We start from the raw sequence: 18,505 nt of genomic DNA on the forward strand, positions 1-18,505 counted from the left end.
GGACCTGGAATTCCCGCAGTTTGAGCCCGCGCTATCCAGAGACCACTTCTGATTGGTCACCCTCTTCCCATTCGCATGTCTTAACCAATTGCCGAGCCTCGAATTAGAAAATACAGCAAATCATTGGCTTAAATTGTCGTCCTGGCAGAAAGTTTGAATTCAAAAAAGCCGCCAATTTCAGTGTTGGGCAGAATCGAATTACTCAACGAATCTCAATAACGAATTGGCAGCACATTTTATACTTTCCCCGATTTTCCTTTCCATCGATTGGGGTGCTAATTCACTCGGGTGCGTTTGCTAATACTAACTGTAATCCTCAGATCCATTTAACATTTCAGTAATCCTATTAAATACAAAAGGAATTTTATGATTGAATTTCCATTGGAAGATAGTGAATTAGCACCCCGATCGATGGAAAGGAAAATTGGGCAGAGGATAAAATGTGCTGCCAATTCGTTATTGTGATTTGTTTATATAACTGACCAGGATTGACTTCACCCGAACGCAGCTACTAGCTCCCACCCCACTGACCGCTCTCCCCCCTCTGCATCTCGCTTTCTCCCCCTCCTCCCTACTGGCGAAATTCCGCACTCTGGCTGTTCGCTCTCTGCACCCCCACCCCCCCACCCTGTCCCAGCCCAGCCCACAGCTGCTAGCTCTGGCCGTGACACTCGCTCCCACATTTCTTCACCAGGCGCCACCTGCAGAAGCAGGAGGGCCGCAAGGGGTGACGGGGCGACGTAGGAGTGAGTGGCTGAGAGGACGGAAGCGGCACGGCCTGGAGCGAGTGGCCAGAGAGTGGGGTGGTGCGAAGCGAGGAACAACTGGCCAGGGGAGTGGGGGGGAGAGCAGCGAGGTCTGGAGTGAGTTGCCGAGGGGGGAGAGCGACAGCTTCAAAATCTCCCATTCAGCCACTTCCTCCAGCCAAGTGGTGGGGGGATGGGGTGGCTAGATACCCAATGACACTTTATCACGCATGCACGAAGATGGATTTGTTGCGGAAATCTGATGATGTTGGCGCTGCAAAATGCTCGAGTATCTGACCGCTGAAATCCTCGAGCTGGCCGGTAACGTGGCCCGGGACAACAAGAAGACCCGCATCATCCCCAGACACCTGCAACTGGCCGTCCGCAACAACGAGGAGCTCATCAAGCTGCTGGGAGGGGTGACCATCGCTCAGGGTGGGGTGCTGCCTAATATCCAGGCCTTGCTGCTGCCCAAGAAAACGAGCGCTCAGAGCTCCCAGAAAAAGTAAAGCGGCCGAAATGACATCTAATAAACCAAAGGCTCTTTTCAGAGCCACCCACAGTCTCTGTGAAAGGGCTGATTACTGTCAGGAGGGAATCAGAGATGGAGTTATTGTAACAGTGGATTGACCTGTTGCACATCTGTCCAGCTGTGTTTTCATTTTGCTCTGTTTTTCTGCTCACACATCTCCCCCTCTAGTTAATTGCAGAACTGAACTACAGGGTGTCAGAATCAACAATTCCCAGGATTGGGGGTGAGATTGTGCTGAGCAGCAATGAGCCTCCAGTAATGCTGCTTTCTAAATTCCAGATCAGCTCTCAGTCCAACAGGCCTTTCGTATTTTAAATATCACAACAGAGCTGAGCGGGGGTGAGCGCAGCCTCAGCTGCACCGAGTCTCAGGGGCTCTCACGACCCCAATCAGAGCCGCCAGGCCTGGCGGGCGTGCAGCAAGGACCCGGGGGAGGGAGGGTGCACCATTAAAGTGATGGTGCAACACCTCCCCCATCCTCGCCGCCACTTCCCGGTTTCTTCTCCCGTTTATCTCAACATTAAGAAGACGCTTTTGCTCTGGACTACACTGGTTATAAAGTAAGACCCAACTTTGTCTCTGAAAGTGATGAATAGCAGCAACAACAGCAGAATCCAACCCCTGCAGTGACATGTGAACTTGCTGATGTTGCAGCAGATTGAATGACTGAGTGAATCCCTTCCCACACACATGGCAGGGGAACGGCCTCTCCCCAGAGTGAGTGTGTTGGTGTTTCAGCAGATCATTACTGCTTTTAAAGCTCTTCTCACAGTCAGGACATTAAAAAGGTCTCTGATCAGTGTGAACAAGTTGATGTTCAGTGAGGTTGGATGACTGAATGAACCCCTTCCGACACACGGAGCAGGTGAATGATCTCTCCCCAGTGTGAACTCACTGGTGTTTCAGCAGGTTGACTCTGGCTGGGTTCAGTTCTACACTCACTGGTTCCTCTCTCTCTCTTCCCCTGAAGGTGCTGATTCTGACTGTATGTACGTGCTCTCTCCCCCTCCGACCCTCCCTGTCCAATGTAGTATCTCCCAGTTTTGGTGATGTGCTCTCCCTGACCTGTCTCCATTTCTCCTTCTTATACAGACTTGCCCTGACTGTCACTATTTCAGAGAATCATACAGCACAGAAGGAGGCCAATCGGTCTTTTGTGCCTGTGCTGAATCTGTGAAAAAAATGATGCAATTAGTCCAACCCCCTGCCTATTTCCCCATAGTCCTGGAGAAATTCACTTTGAAATATTTGTCCAATTCCTTTATGAAAGTTATAATTTGAATCTGTTTTCACCACCCTGTCAAGCAATTCATTCCAAATCCGAATCAGTTACCGGGTGAAAAGATCTCTCCTCACCTCCCCTTGACATTTTTGGCCAACAATCCCAGCTTCACCACCCTGTCCAGAGAACTGAAACCCCTCATCTCTGGTATCATTCTCGTAAATCTCCTCCGAACTGTCTCAAAAGCTTTGATGTCCTTTCTGAAACCTGGTGCCCAGAAGTGGACACATTACTGTAGCTGAGATCGAGCCAGCGACGCCCACATCCCACGAACGGATAAAAAAACGCTCCCTGCCAAATCCCCAATTCTTATCCATTTACAGACGCTCCTTGCCCAGTCCCCAAATCTTATTCATTTAGAGACGCTCCCTGCTCAATCCCCAATTCCTATCCATTTACAGACGCTCTCTGATCAGTTGACCTTGCTGGCGGGCAGTTTCGGGAAGCCTCACAGAGAAAAGCTTCACCGCCACCCGCAGGGACACAAACGGGATTGTTCCATCCTATTGTGGCCTTGACGCCCTGCTCCAGCTGTGTGCACCCGCTACGGGCACGGTCTCCCTGCACTTTGTGCATATTCCGCTCCAGCTGCAGATGGAGCTCAGCCACGACCGCACCTGCTCCTGATCAGAGACAAGGCAAATTCTAGAGCGCAGAGCATTCTGGGTACCACAACTGTCATTAATGCCAATCTCTGACATGATAATCAGGTTTTATTTCCTACATTTCATTTCCTGGGATGTTCGTGTGTGTTTTCTTTTGTACCTGTCAGTGCCTGGGAGGAGACAGTCAGCTTCACTTTGTAGCCGTGAATTTCTGGTGTGAGAATGTGGGTTTTTACTCTGTATGCTTCAGTTTTTGGTTTGTGACTGTTTCTGCTATTGCTATGTGAGTTAACTTTGTGGAAAGAGATGCAGTGGTTTTTGTCGATGTTCATCCCAAGCAGCTCTGTAACACAGGAGTCTGTGCTCTACGGGCTATTCCCAGGGACGCACACCGTGACAAACATCAACTGCTGCTGGAGGACTATCAATTCGGTGAAAGACGCCCTTTGGTCTGCCCGAAACTTGCTGGTCTTCCAGCGAAAAGAGTTGTCCACCACCAAATGTTGCAGACTGGCACACTCCAAGGTCCAGGACTACGTGCTGAGGGACGCACTAAAGCTTGGGGCAGCCGCAGCAAAGGCTCAATGGGGAAAGACCACAGTGTAAGGTCCCCCCACCAAGCTGAACTGAGGGGCTGGATCCATGGGAAATCCCTCGAACTGTATCGGAGAAATTTTGTGTGCTGTAAATGTAAAAATGTATATGGCATGACAATGAAATGGAAGGGTTGTGAGGCAACTCATGATTGTACAGAAGGTAACTGATCACCTTTGCACTGTTTGTATTTTTTGACTTGATGCTGTTTTAAACTGTTTGGGAATGTAATTTTTACAGATTTGTGTGAATAAAGTATATTTTGGAAATAAAAAAAATGTGAGTTTCACCACATATCTTTCAACAACTTGTATGTGAACATCAGCTTTTGTCCAGATCTATCAGTTTCTGATATAGAATCATAGAGTTATACAGCACAGAAACAGGCCCTTCAGCCCATTGTGTCTGTGCTGGCCATCAAGCACCTCACTATTCTAATCCCATTTTCCAGTATTTGGCCCGTAGCCTTGTATGCTATAGCATTTCAAGTGCTCATCTAAATACTTCTTAAATGTTGTGAGGGTTCCGGCCTCTACCACCTCTTCAGGGAGTGCATTCCAGATTCCAACCACCCTCTGGGTAAAATTTTTTTCCTCAAATCCCATCGAAACCTCCTGCCCCTTACCTTAAATCTATGCCACCTGGTTATTGACCCCTCCGCTAAGGTAAAATGTTTATTCCTATCTAACCCATCAATGCCCCTCATAATTCTGTAAACCTCAATCTTATCTCCCCTCAACCTTCGCTGCTCTAAGGAAAACAATGCTCGCCTTTTCAGTCTCTCTTCATAGCTGAAATGCCCCAGCCCAGGCAACATCCTGGTGACTCTCTTCTGCACCCTCTCCAGTGCAATCACATCCTTCCTATCGTGTGGTGCCCATAACAGTACACAGGCCTTACTAGCATTTTATACAGCTCTGTCATAACCTCCCTGCTCTTATATTCTCTGCCTCGGACGATGTATATTGGCCTGCAATCTAAGGCTTTCCTCCTCACTATTTACGAGACCACCAATTTTCGTGTCATGTGTGAGAAAGGGTTTGATTCTATCCCTATCAGTATCCGTTACATGCATGTGTTTTTAATCTGCACCCCCTCTATTTTATTCTCTGTACTTGTCAGCCTCTTGTCGGTGAGTCTGTGTTTTGCTCTTTATCTCTCAGTCTTCGAAGTATGAGCCTGGGTTTGTACCTAATTTTCTTTGTACCTTGCAGGATGGATATTGAAGAGAGGTTTTTACACATTAACTACCAAATCCTGATAAGTGATTTTTGGATTTCACACAGTATCTGTCAGTTTCTTGTCTGGGACTGTTGGTTTTACTCTGTCCCTGGCATTTGCTGGTTTGTTAGTGTGGGGTTTACACTGTACCTGTCAGTTTCTCATCTGTGAGTGTTGGTTTCACTTTGTATAGAATCATAGATCACAGAATACTTACAGCACAAAAGGAGGGATTCAGCTCATCGTGCTTGTGCTGCCTCTCTGCACAAGCAACTCAGCTCATGCCACATCCTCATGTATTCCATGAAAACCTGATTTTTTTTTCCCTTCAGATAATTATCATATATCCTTTTGAAAGCTATGGTTGAATCTTCCTCCGTCACACTCTCAGGCAGTACATATCAGATCTTAACCATTTGCTGCATAAAAAAGGTTTTTCCTCATGTTGCCTTTGGTTCTTTTCCCATTCACCTTAAATCGGTGTCCTCTGCTTGCTCAGCCATGAGTAATATTTCCCATTGCTTTCTCAGCACTGATGGATTGTGAGGTGGGAGACAGCCAGAAGTCCCACTGAGCTGCACTGACTCCCAGCTGAAAAAGAAATGAGATAAAGTTCAATCTTTCACAGCGAGATGCTGCAGAGAGTTATAGAACATAAAACATTACAACGCAGTACAGGCCCTTCAGCCCTCGATGTTGCGCCGACCTGTGAAACCATCTGACCTACACTATTCCATTTTCATCCATATGTCTATCCAATGACCACTTAAATGCCCTTAAAGTTGGCGAGTCTACTACTGTTGCAGGCAGGGCGTTCCACGCCCCTACCACTCTCTGTGCAAAGAAACTACCTCTGACATCTGTCCTATATCTATCACCCCTCAACTTAAAGCTATGTCCCCTCGTGTTTGCCATCACCATCCGAGGAAAACGGCTCTCACTATCCACCCTGTCCAGCCCTCTGATTACCATATATGTCTCTATTAAGTCACCTCTTCTCCTCCTTCTCTCTAACGAAAACAACCTCAAGTCCCTCAGCCTTTCCTCGTAAGACCTTCCCTCCATACCAGGCAACATCCTAGTAAATCTCCTCTGCACCTTTTCCAAAGCTTCCACATCCTTCCTATAATGCGGTGACCAGAACTGCACGCAATACTCCAGGTGCGGCCGCACCAGAGTTCTGTACAGCTGCAGCATGACCTCGTGGCTCCTAAACTCGATCCCCCTACTAATAAAAGCTAACACACCATATGCCTTCTTAACAGCTCTATTAACCTGGGTGGCAACTTTCAGGGATTTATGTACCCGGAGACCAAGATCTCTCTGCTCATCTACACTACCAAGAATCTTCCCATTAGCCCAGTATTCTGCAATCCTGTTACTCCTTCCGAAGTGAATCACCTCACACTTTTCCGCATTAAACTCCATTTGCCATCTCTCAGCCCAGCTCTGCAGCCTATCTATGTCCCTCTGTAACCTACAACATCCTTTGGCACTATCCACAACTCCACCGACCTTCGTGCCATACGCAACTTTACTAACACACCCTTCTGCACCCACATCCAGGTCATTTATAAAAATGACAAACAGCAGTGGCCCCAAAACAGATCCTTGCGGTACACCAATAGAACCTATACTCCAGGATGAACATTTCCCATCAACCACCACCCTCTGTCTTCTTTCAGCTAGCCAATTTCTGATCCAAAGCACTAATTCACCTTCAATCCCATACTTCCGTATTTTCTGCAATAGCCCACCGTGGGGAACTTTACCAAACGCCTTACTGAAATCCATATAGACCACATGCACGGCTTTACCCTCATCCACCTGTTTGGTCACCTTGTCAAAAAACTCAATAAGGTTTGTGAGGCACGACCTACCCTTCACAAAACCGTGCTGACTATCTCTAATGAACTTATTCTTTTCAAGATGATTATAAATCCTATCTCTTATAACCTTTTCCAACATTTTACCCACAACCGAAGTAAGGCTCACAGGTCTATAATTACCAGGGCTGTCTCTACTCCCCTTCTTGAACAAGGGGACAACATTTGCTATCCTCCAGTCTTCCGGCACTATTCCTGTCGACAATGACGACATAAAAATCAAGGACAAAGGCTCTGCAATCTCCTCCCTGGCTTCCCAGAGAATCCTAGGATAAATCCCATCTGGCCCAGGGGACTTATCTATTTTCACACTTTCCAAAATTGCTAACACCTCCTCCTTGTGAACCTCAATCCCATCTAGCCTAGTAGTCTGTATCTCAGTATTCTCCTCGACAACATTTTCTTTCTCCACTGTAAATACTGACGAAAAATATTCATTTAACACTTCCCCTATCTCCTCCGATTCCACACACAACTTCCCACTACTATCCTTGTTTGGCCCTAACCTATCTCTAGTCATTCTTTTATTCCTGATATACCTATAGAAAGCCTTAGGGTTTTCTTTGATCCTATCCGCCAATGACTTCTCGTGTCCTCTCCTTGCTCTTCTTCTATCTCCCTTTAGATCCTTCCTGGCTAGCTTGTAACTCTCAAGCGCCCTAACTGAGCCTTCACGTCTCATCCAAACATAAGCCTTCTTCTTCCTCTTGACAAGCTCTTCAACTTCTTTAGTAAATCACGGCTCCCTCGCTCGACAACTCCCTCCCTGCCTGACAGGTACATCCTTATCAAGGACACGCAGGAGCTGCTCCTTGAATAAGCTCCACATTTCGATTGTGCCCATCCCCTGCAGTTTCCTTCCCCATCCTACGCTTCCTAAATCTTGCCTAATCACATCATAATTTCCTTTCCCCCAGCTATAATTCTTGCCCTGCTGTATATGCCTGTCCCTGCCCATCGCTAAGGTAAACCTAACCGAATTGTGATCACTATCACCAAAGTGCTCACCTACTTCTAAATCTAACACCTGGCCGGGTTCATTACCCAGTACCAAATCCAATGTGGCATCGCCCCTGGTTGGCCTGTCTACATACTGTGTCAGAAAGCCCTCCTGCACACACTGGACAAAAACAGACCCATCTAAAGTACTCGAACTATAGTATTTCCAGTCAATATTTGGAAAGTTAAAGTCCCCCATAACCACTACCCTGTTACTCTCGCTCCTGTCAAGAATCATCTTTGCTATCCTTTCCTCTACATCTCTGGAACTATTTGGAGGTCTATAGAAAACTCCCAACAGGGTGACCTCACCTCTCCTGTTTCTAACCTCGGCCCAGACTACCTCTGTAGACGAGTCCTCAAACGTCCTTTCTGCCGCTGTAATACCTTCCTTGATTAACAATGCCACACCACCCCCCCCCCCCTTTTACCCTCTTCTCTGTTCTTAGTGAAACATCTAAATCCCGGAACCCGCAACATCCATTCCAGTCCCTGCTCTACCCATGTCTCTGAAATGGCCACGACATCGAGATCCCAGGTACCAACCCATGCTGCAAACTCACCCACCTTGTTCCGGATGCTCCTGGCGTTGAAGAAGACACCTTTTAAACCAAGCTCTTGCTTGCCAGTGCCCTCTTGTGTCCTTATAACCTTATCTCTGCCCTCACTACTCTCAACATCCTGCACACTGGAACTACAATTTAGGTTCCCATCCCCCTGCTGAATTAGTTTAAACTCCCCTGAAGAGCACTAGCAAATCTCCCCCCCAGGATATTGGTACCCCTCTGGTTCAGGTGAAGACCATCCTGTTTGTAGAGGTCCCACCTACCCCAGAAAGAGCCCCAATTATCCAGGAAACCAAAACCCTCCCTCCTACACCATCCCTGCAGCCACGTGTTCAACTCCTCTCTCTCCCTATTCCTCACTTCGCTAGCACGTGGCACGGGCAACAACCCAGAGATAACAACTCTGTTTGTTCTCGCTCTAAGCTTCCACCCTAGCTCCCTGAATTTCTGCCTTAAATCCCCATCTGTCTTCCTACCTATGTCGTTGGTGCCTATGTGTACCACGACTTGGGGCTGCTCCCCCTCCCCCTTGAGGATCCCAAAAACACGATCCGAGACATCACATACCCTGGCACCTGGGAGGCAACACACCAACCGTGAGTCTCTCTCGTTCCCACAAAACCTCCTATCTGTTCCCCTAACTATGGAGTCCCCAATGACTAATGCTCTGCTCCTCTTACCCCTTCCCTTCTGAGCAACAGGGACAGACTCTGTGCCAGAGACCTGTATCCCATTGCCTACCCCTGGTAAGTCGTCTCCCCCAACAGTATCCAAAACGGTATACCTGTTGTTGAGGGAAACGGCCACAGGGGATCCCTGCACTGCCTGCTGGTTCCCTCTCCTTCCCCTGACAGTAACCCATCTACCTTCTTCTTTTACCTGAGGTGTGACTGCCTCCCGATAACTCCTCTCAATAATCCCCTCCGTCTCCCGAATGATCCGAAGTTCCTCCAGCTCCAGCTCCAGTTCCCTAACGCGGTCCTCGAGGAGCTGGAGCTGGGTGCACTTCCTGCAGATGCAGTCAGCAGGGACACCCTTGGCGACCCTTACCTCCCACATTCTGCAGGAGGAACATTCAACTGCCTTAAACTCCATTCCCACTATTCTAAATACCCAAGTTTTTAACCAATCACACGATAAAACAAGAAGAGAAATAGAAAAAGCCTTACCTTACCTACACACAACCGAGTCCTTTTTTTTGGTAAGAGGAGGAGGGCGGGTGGGAGACACTACAAGAGTAGTGTCTCGGGTTCAGAAACAGCTCAAATATATAGGTTTCTACTTACCCAGCAGTCCCTGCTCCACCGAAACTCCCGATGAAATTGACTTCCCAGCTGTTCACTCTTCGCTCGCAATGCCTGTGCTCCTGGAAAAGCTGCACAACGAAAAGGTAAGAGAATTTACACAGCCCAAATATGTAGGTTTCTACTTACCCAGCAGTCCCTGCTCCACCGAAACTCCCGATGAAATTGACTTCCCAGCTGTTCACTCCTCGCTCGCAATGCCTGTGCTCCTGGAAAAGCTGCACAACGAAAAGGTAAGAGAATTTACACAGCCCAAATATATAGGTTTCTACTTACCCAGCAGTCCCTGCTCCACCGAAACTCCCGATGAAATTGACTTCCCAGCTGTTCACTCCTCGCTCGCGAGAGTCCCGAATGAAAGAGAGCGTTTCTCATACTGTTGTTGAATTTCATTTCAAACACTCCTTGTACTCTCTGCTAATGAAGCCTAAAAAATGGAAAAACTAAATGGCGCTCAAACTCACAACCCTAAGATTAAAAGTCCCATGATCGACAGACTGAACTGAATATGTCACTTCTACTGTACCTCTGTTTGGATGGATGCAACTGGATGCTCCAATGCAAGGGCAGCTTTCAAATCCTCCCATGGGTCCACACGTCAGACTAAGTTCCATGTTGTAAACTCAAGCAAAGGAAATCTGCTCACTTCCAAAACTATCAGCAAATTGAAGCTGATTACGATCAACATCATCAGAGGTCAGAACTACCTGGTGAAAGAAGACACCCTGAAGAAGGATCCACAATTATTCAAAGGCATCGACAAAGTGAAAAACAAGAAAATTGATGAGTCAATCCAAGCTAAATAGAAACACTGAAGAATTCCATTCCAGACCAGAACACAATTAAAGGCATTTTTTTGTATTCAAAGCTGGGCATTAGTATTTAATAGTTGATATATAATTTTGAATATATTTGAATTTCTTTATTCATTTGGCACTGCTGAACATGAAGCAGTCTTAAATCATTTAATTTTTTTTTGTAAAATCTGACTTACCAGATTAAAATATTAGATCAAGGGAGAAATTTCAAAGATTACTGGACCAGTAATCCACAGGCCTGGACTCTAGATCCAGTGACAGCCAGGACGTCAAGGCGGGAAACACTCCGCACTAGTCTGCAGTGAGCGATTCCATCGAAGGTAGAGCACAATCTCTTTAATATAAGAATGTATATTTTATAATAATTAATCACTCAAGACCTTCCTGGTCTCTGCATCTCAGCTGCTCTCTGGATAAACTTGCAGAAAATATTTCAACCTGCAAAGCAGGAGTCTAGGGAATGTATAATGATATTTTCTAGCCTTCGGGCAATATTTTAATCAATACAGTGTGGGACAACCTGTCTGGGCACAACTCCATGACTTTCTCTTTAACTAGTGACCTCACAATCACTAACTTCTATGGTAACAATCTTCAGCTCATCACCTCCGGTACGTAGCTCTAACCTTAATGTACATTTAAACAACCTTTCAAGTCCAGTTACAGTTTTTGTTGCCTTACCTGCACAAGCTTAAAAAGTGAAAAACGGAAGCAAGTTTAACTGAACATTCTGGTGGTCAGTTCGGGCACGGGAAAAAAATGAAAGGACATCACTGGTGCTGTCAGGCTTGGGTCGGGTTTCATTTGCTGACCCGAGCAGGCCTTTAGTTACTGTTGCAACCTTATATTCCCACTTGACAATCTGTATATTTTGTTCATTTCAATTTTGTCGACAAGCTCTTTGAATCCAGTTCCCCGGTCCTCAAGCAGGCTCAGTTTGGAAATCGATTCCGCTTTCTGGAAGGCTGAAAGCAATCGATGACCTTAAACTAAAAATGGCAACAGAGAAGGGCTCGTCTGGGATTTGAACCCAGGACCTCTCACATAATAATCACTTATATACCCAAAGCAAGAATCATACCCCTAGACCAACAAGCCACCGTTAGCATGGCTTTTATTCGCTCCTGTGGAATTTCACTGGCACCCACAGCCGATCATGCATTTTTTTCAGATCAAAACAATATCCTACAAAGCTGAAATAAAAACAGAAAGTGCTGGAAATACTCAGCACCTCTGACAGCATCTGTGGAGAGAGAAACAGAGTTAACATTTCAGGGTTTTCGCCTTTAGTTTGAGACATCTTTTCAGACTGCTTCTGTCCATCCAATCTCACTTTTTACTCTATCCACATTCTACGGGTGGTGCAGTGTTGAGCACTGCAGCTTCACAACTTCAATGACCCCGATTCAGTTCTGTATACTGCCTGTGTGGAGTTTGCAAGTTGTTTATGTGGGCTTCCACAAGGTACTCTGGTTTCCTCCCACAACGAAAGACTTGTGGGTTGATAGATAAATTGACTGTTGGAAATTGGCCCCAGGGAAGGCGATAGGAGAAATGTGGGGATGTGGTAGGGAATTCTGGGTGAACATAGGATTAGTATAAATGGGTGGTTGATGGTCAGTGCAGACTCAGTGGGCCAAAGGGCCTATATCAGTGCTGTATATCTCTATAACCATTCTCTAAGCAAATGCATTTTTCATGATTTCCTCATTTCTTTTATTAACGACAATTTTATATTTCCGGCCCTTGCTTCATACGATACCACAAGTGGAATCATGTTTCCATCAACCCGATCAAACCCCTTCACTATTTCCTCATATTGCAATGTTTCTTCAACCCTGACAGACTGTGGAGTTTCTGCTGCTTGATTGCAGTTCTTGCTTCCCGCCAGTAGATGTCACCTCACTCCAATATAGTGAAGTTTACAAATCTGAGAGAGACACAACAGGAAATAATTGTTCACATTATAGTGAATGTGTGGGATTTAGAAATACTAGGAGTGGAGACGAGTTATTATAGAATTTGTCAAACCAAACATATGTTATAATGTTGTGTTAAATCTGTCACTCTGTTGTCTTGATTCTGAGAGTAACATAGACTCATCGAGTCATTGGGTCATTTGTGGTACAGAAGGAGGCCATTTGCCCCATCGAGTACAGGCCAGCTCTCCATGGAGCGATCCAGTCAGTCCCACTCGTCTGCTCGATCCCCCTAGCCCTGTAAATGTATTTCCTTCAAATGCCCATCGAAATTCCTTTTGTAACCAACAATTGTCTCCACTTCCTCCGCCCTCGGGGGCAGCGAGTTACAGATCATTACCAATCACTGTGTAAAAAAGTTCTTCTGCACATTCCCCCTGCATCTCTTGTCCAAAACCTTCAATCTGAATCCCCTAGTCCTTGTACCAATATTAATGGGAACAATTTTTCTTTGCCAACTTATCTAAAGCTGTCATAGCCTTCGACACCTCTATCAATTCTCCCCTCAATCTTCTTTGATACAGGCAGAAAAAACCCTGTTTTTCCAACCTAACCTTGAAACTAAAACCCTCCATCCCTGGAACTATACTGGTAAATATCCTCTGCATCCTCTCAAGAATCCGCACATCCTTTCTAAAGATTGGTGAGCAGATCTGAATGCAACTCTCCAATTGGGGCCTAACCAGAGTTCAGCATAACAACCCTGCTTATGTACTCAATGTCTCTATTTATAAAGCCCAAGATCCCACATGCTTTGATAACCACTCTCGCAATATGTCTTGCCAACTTCAAAGAATGATGGACATGTACTCCAGGTCCCTCTATTCCAGCACACTCTTCAGAACTGTAGCATTGAGTATATATTGCCTCTCCCTATTCCTTCTGCTAAAATGCATCACCTCACACTTGTCACTATTAAATTCCATCTGCCACCTGTCTGCCCATCCTACTAGCCGATAACTGTCCTGTTTCAGGCAGTTCATATCATCCTCACTGTTTGCCACTCCTCCAAGTTTGGTGTCATCGGCATATTTTGAGATTCTACTCGATATTCCAAGATCCAAGTCATTAATCTGTAGCAAAAAAAAGCAATGGTTCTAGCACTGACCCTTGGGGAACACCACTGTCGACTATCCTCCGGTCTGACAAAGAATCATTTCATAAGACTCGCTGATTTCTGTCCTTAAACCAATTTTCTATCCAATTGGACACTGACCCTCCTATACCAGCTGCTTTTCTTGGCTTGTATAAGTTGTTGATGCTTCTCTACTATAAAGGAGGGTGCTGAGAACACAAGCCTGGCACACGTGGAGCTTTGTATTTTCGGTCAGTTTGCTGTCGGTTCACACCCGTCTTCTCAACTTTGACATGACAGCTGCAGCATTGGCAATCCTGGTGCTGATTTCAGCATCAAGGGACAGATTGCTGGTGATTTGCTGATCCAAGGTATGTGAAGCTGTTGACAACCTCCAAAGTGAGGTTGTCAATGTTGATGGAAAGTGGAGTCTCGACGTCCAAGTCTCTACGTCTTGCCAAGATGAACAGCTTGTCGTTAGCTCTGATATACAGGTGAACACCCCCATCTGAGTCACTGAAAGTGTACAATAGCAGCATGGAGACGAATACACCAATTATAAAGGATGTGATAACTGGACAGTTAGAAAATAATGATATGATTGGGCAGAGTCAACATAGATTTATGAAAAGGAAAACAGGTTTGAAAAAACCCGTTGAGTTTTTTGAGGATGTTACCTGTAGAACAGATAAAGGAGAACCAGTGGATGCTTTGGTAATGTCCCACACAGGAGGTGAGTAAACAAAATTAGAGCACATAGAATTGGGGATAATATACTGATATGGATTGAGAGTTGGTTAACAGACCGAAAACTGAGAGCAGGAATAACAGGTCCTCCTCAGGATGGCAGGCTGTTACTATTGGGGTACTGCAAGGATCAGTGTTGGAGCCACAGCTGTTAACAACCGAAATAAATGATTTGGATGTCGGGATTAAATGTAATATTTCCAAGTTTGCAGATGACACAAAGCTAGGTGAAGTGTGAGCTGTGAGAAGGATGCAGAGAGGCTTCCAGGGAACCTGGAGAGGCTAAGTGAATGGGAAAGAACATGGCAGATGGAATATAATGTGAGTAAGTGTGACGTTCTCCACTTTGGTGGAATAAACAGAAAGACAGAGTATTTCTTAAATGGTGAGAGGTTGGGAAGTGTTGATGTCCAAAGGGACCTGGGTGTCCTTGTTCATGAGACACTAAAAGCTCTTGTGCAGGTGCAGCAATCAATTAGGAAGGCAAATGGTATGTTGGCCTTCACACGAGGGGTCATGAGTACAGGAGTAAAGATGTCTTGTTGCAATTGTATAGAGCCTTGGTGAAACCGCGCTGGAGTATTGTGTATAGTTTGGTCTCCTCATCTAAGGAAGGATATACTTGCCATAGAGGGAGTGAAACAGAGGGTCACCAGACTAATCCCTGGGATGGTGGGATTGTCTTATGAGGAAACTGGGCCTGTATTCCTTAAAGTTTCGAAGAATGAGAGGTGATCTCATTGAAACTGATAAAATTCTTATAGGGCGTGACAGTGTGGATGTAGATAGGATGTTTGCCCTGGTTGGTGAGTCTAAAATCAGGGGACCAAGTCTCAGAATAAGGAGTAGGCCATTTAAAACTGAGATCGAGTTGAATTTCTGCACTCAGACGGTGGTGAATCATTGGAATTCTCTACCCCAGAGAGCTGTGGCAGTTCAATCATTGAGCATGTTCAAGACAGAAATTGTTAGAAATCTTGATACTCATGACATCAAGGGATATGGGGAGAGCACGGAAAAGGGGCGTTGAGGTAGATGATCAGCCATGATCGAATTGAATGGCAGAAAAGGCTCGACGGGCTGAATGGCCTACTCCTATGTTCCTCTGTTCCTAAGAGAGTTGGCGTCAGCACGCAGCCTTGCTTTACCCCACTGCTGATCTTGAAAGTGTCTGATGTTGCTCCATTGTAACTGTTGGAACTGTGCATGTTCTCGTGGAAAGAAGAGATGATGCCCAAGAGTTCAGGAGGGCAGCCGAGTTTCCATCGCAGTTTGAAGAGTCCGTCTCTGCTGACAAGATCAAAGGCCTTGGTGATGTTCATTAAAGTATGTGCGGCTCTGTGGCGCAATGGATAGTGTGTTGGACTTCTAAATAATGATAAAAAAGGCATTCAAAGGTTGTGGGTTCAAATCCCACCAGAGTCAGATTTTGGACCAGAGACAGAAGAGCACGACGGAACAGAGAGTTAACAAGTGTGTCAAAAGCACTGATTCAGAGACAGAGCGAGAGAGAGAGGAGCACAGCAGGAGCAGAGCTGGGGCAAAAAAAATCAACAAGTGACATCACAATGGAGAGTGAGAGCAGGGAAACAGTGAGCCGCTGGGGTGAGTTAACAGGATTTGGTTCTTGCTTCGGTGCAGTGGAAGGAGCTGTTTGGTGAGGATCTGTTGAGCTGTGACATCACAGGCAAGCAGGTAGTTGATTGGTTTGGAAAAAGCTGCATGTTTGATGAGGATCTGGTAAGTGATTAAGGTCCATTTTAGTCCTAATGTTTAAAATAGTAAACAAACTAGTGGTAAGCTTAATAAAATATACAACAAAATAAACAATTGAATAAAATAATTAAGTAGTTAATTGAAACACGTTGAGGATGACAGGACAGGTGATGTGTCACAGCTGCAGCATGTGGGAGCTCCTGGATACCAGTGTGATCCAGGGCAAACACGTCTGCAGTAAGTGTTTGCGGCTCAAAGAGGGAGAAAAAAGGAACGTAGTGGTAGTAGGGGACAGTATAGTAAGGTGGATTGACTCTGTTCTGGGCAGCAAAGAGCAAGAGTCCAGATGACTGTGTTGCCTGCCGGTGCCAGGATTCAGGACGTCTGCTCAGGGCTGGAGTGAAACATACAATGGGAGGGGGAGGATCCAGTTGTCGTGGTCCATGTCGGTACCAACGGCATAGGCAGGACAAGGATAGAGGTTCTGCATAGTCAGTATGAGGAACTAGGCACCAAATTAAGTAGGAGAACCTCAAAGTTAATCATCTCTGGATTATTACCTGAGCCATGTGCAAATTGGCATAGGACAAATAAGATTAGAGAAAGTAATGTGCGGCTGAAAGACTGGTGTGGTTGTAGTGGGTTCTGGTTCGTGGGGCATTGGCACCAATACTGGGGAAAGAGGTGGCTGTACCGTTGGGACGGTCTACACCTGAACCGTGCTCCAGCGAGCCACATAACGAGGGACGTAGAGACGGTTTTAAACTGAATAGTGGGGGCAAGGGATCAAATTTGGGAAGATATGGTGAATCAAGGAGGAGAGGCAAGGCAAGAGAGAAAGGTATAAATATGGGAAATGATAAAGAGACTGTGACAGGAAGGGACAGAGCAGACAAATCTAAGAGTAAATCAACAGATAAGGCTAGAGGTTACAAAAATAATAAAAGGACAAAACTAAGTGCTCTGTATCTGAATGCATGGAGCTTTCGAAACAAAACAGATGAACAGAGAGCACAAATAGAATAAATAAGTACGATCTGATAGTCATTACAGAGACATGGCTGCAGGGCGACATAGATTGGGATGTGAATATTGGAGGTGACATGGCATTTAGGAAGGACAGGAAGCTTGGAAAAGGTGGTGGGGTAACTCTGTTAATTAATGATGGTATTAGCGCAATAGAGAGGGATGACCTAAGTTCAGGAGATCACGATGTAGAAGCAGTTTGAGTTGAGATGAGAAATAATACAGGCAAGAAGTCACTTGTGGGAGCAGTGTATAGGCCACCTAACATTAACCACACTGTAGGATGGGGTATAAAAAAAGAAATAATGGCAGCTTGTCAGAAAGGTACAGCAATAATTATGGGGGATTTTGATCTCCATATAGACTGGAAATTCTGATGGGCAGAGGTAGCCTAGACGAGGAGTACACAGAATGTTTTTGGGATAATTTCTTGGAAAAATAAGTTCTGGAGCCAACCTGAGAGCAGGCTATACTAGACCTGGCATTGTGCAACGAGATAGGATTAATTAATGACCTCATTGTTAAGGTGCCCCAAAGTAGTAGCGATTATAATATGATTGAATTTTACATTCAGTTTGAGGGAGAGGAGAGTGTGTCCCAAACGAGTATTTTAAACTTAAATAAGGGCAATTATATGTGCATGAAAGCAGAGCTAGCTAAAGTGAACTGGCAAATTAGGTTAAGGGATAGGTCAATAGAGATGCAGTGGCAGACATTTAAGGAAAATTTCAGAATACACAGAATAGATACATTTCAACCAGAAAGAAAAATTCCAAAGGTGGGACTCACCATCCATGTTTAATGAAAACAGTTAAAGATACTATCAAACTTAAAGAAAAAGCCTATAATTGTGCAAAGATGGGAGGCAGGTCAGAAGATTGGACAGAATATAAAAAAACAGCAAAGAATGACTAAAAGATTGATAAGGAAGGTAAAATTAGAGAACGAGAGAAAGCTAGCAAGAAATATAAAGACAACTAGTAAGAGTTTCGATAGATATTTTAAAAAGAAAAGAGTTAACAAAGTGAGTGTTGGTCCTATGGAAAGTGTGTCTGGGAATTAATAATGGATAATTAAGAGATGGCAGATGAATTGAACAGATACTTTGCATCGGTCTTCACGATTGAGGATACAAATAACATCCCAGTATTCGCTGTAAGTCAGGAAATGGAAGGGAGGGAGGAACTCAAGAAAATTACAATCACCAGGGAAGTGGTACTAAACAAATTGTTGGAGCTGCGGGCTTACAAGTCGCCAGGTCCTGAATTGGCCAGTGAGATAGTTGATGCGCTGGTTTTAATTTTCGAAAATTCCCTCGCTTCGGGAAGGTTCTGTTAGATTGGAAAGTAGCGAATGTAATTCATTTATTCAAAAAGGGAGGGAGACAGAAAGCAGGAAACGACAGGCCA

At 45.3% G+C, this 18,505-nt stretch overlaps 1 non-coding gene across 1 annotated transcript; it reads left to right on the forward strand.

Moving 5' to 3' along the window:
* Positions 1-15,688: 15,688 nt before the first annotated feature.
* Positions 15,689-15,779, forward strand: trnar-ucu (transfer RNA arginine (anticodon UCU)). The gene is given in 2 exon segments: positions 15,689-15,725; positions 15,744-15,779. It is a non-coding gene; the product is annotated as a tRNA-Arg (tRNA).
* Positions 15,780-18,505: the final 2,726 nt, after the last annotated feature.

Source organism: Heterodontus francisci, unplaced genomic scaffold (assembly GCF_036365525.1).
Source record: "Heterodontus francisci isolate sHetFra1 unplaced genomic scaffold, sHetFra1.hap1 HAP1_SCAFFOLD_102, whole genome shotgun sequence".
Classification (NCBI taxonomy): domain Eukaryota; kingdom Metazoa; phylum Chordata; class Chondrichthyes; order Heterodontiformes; family Heterodontidae; genus Heterodontus; species Heterodontus francisci.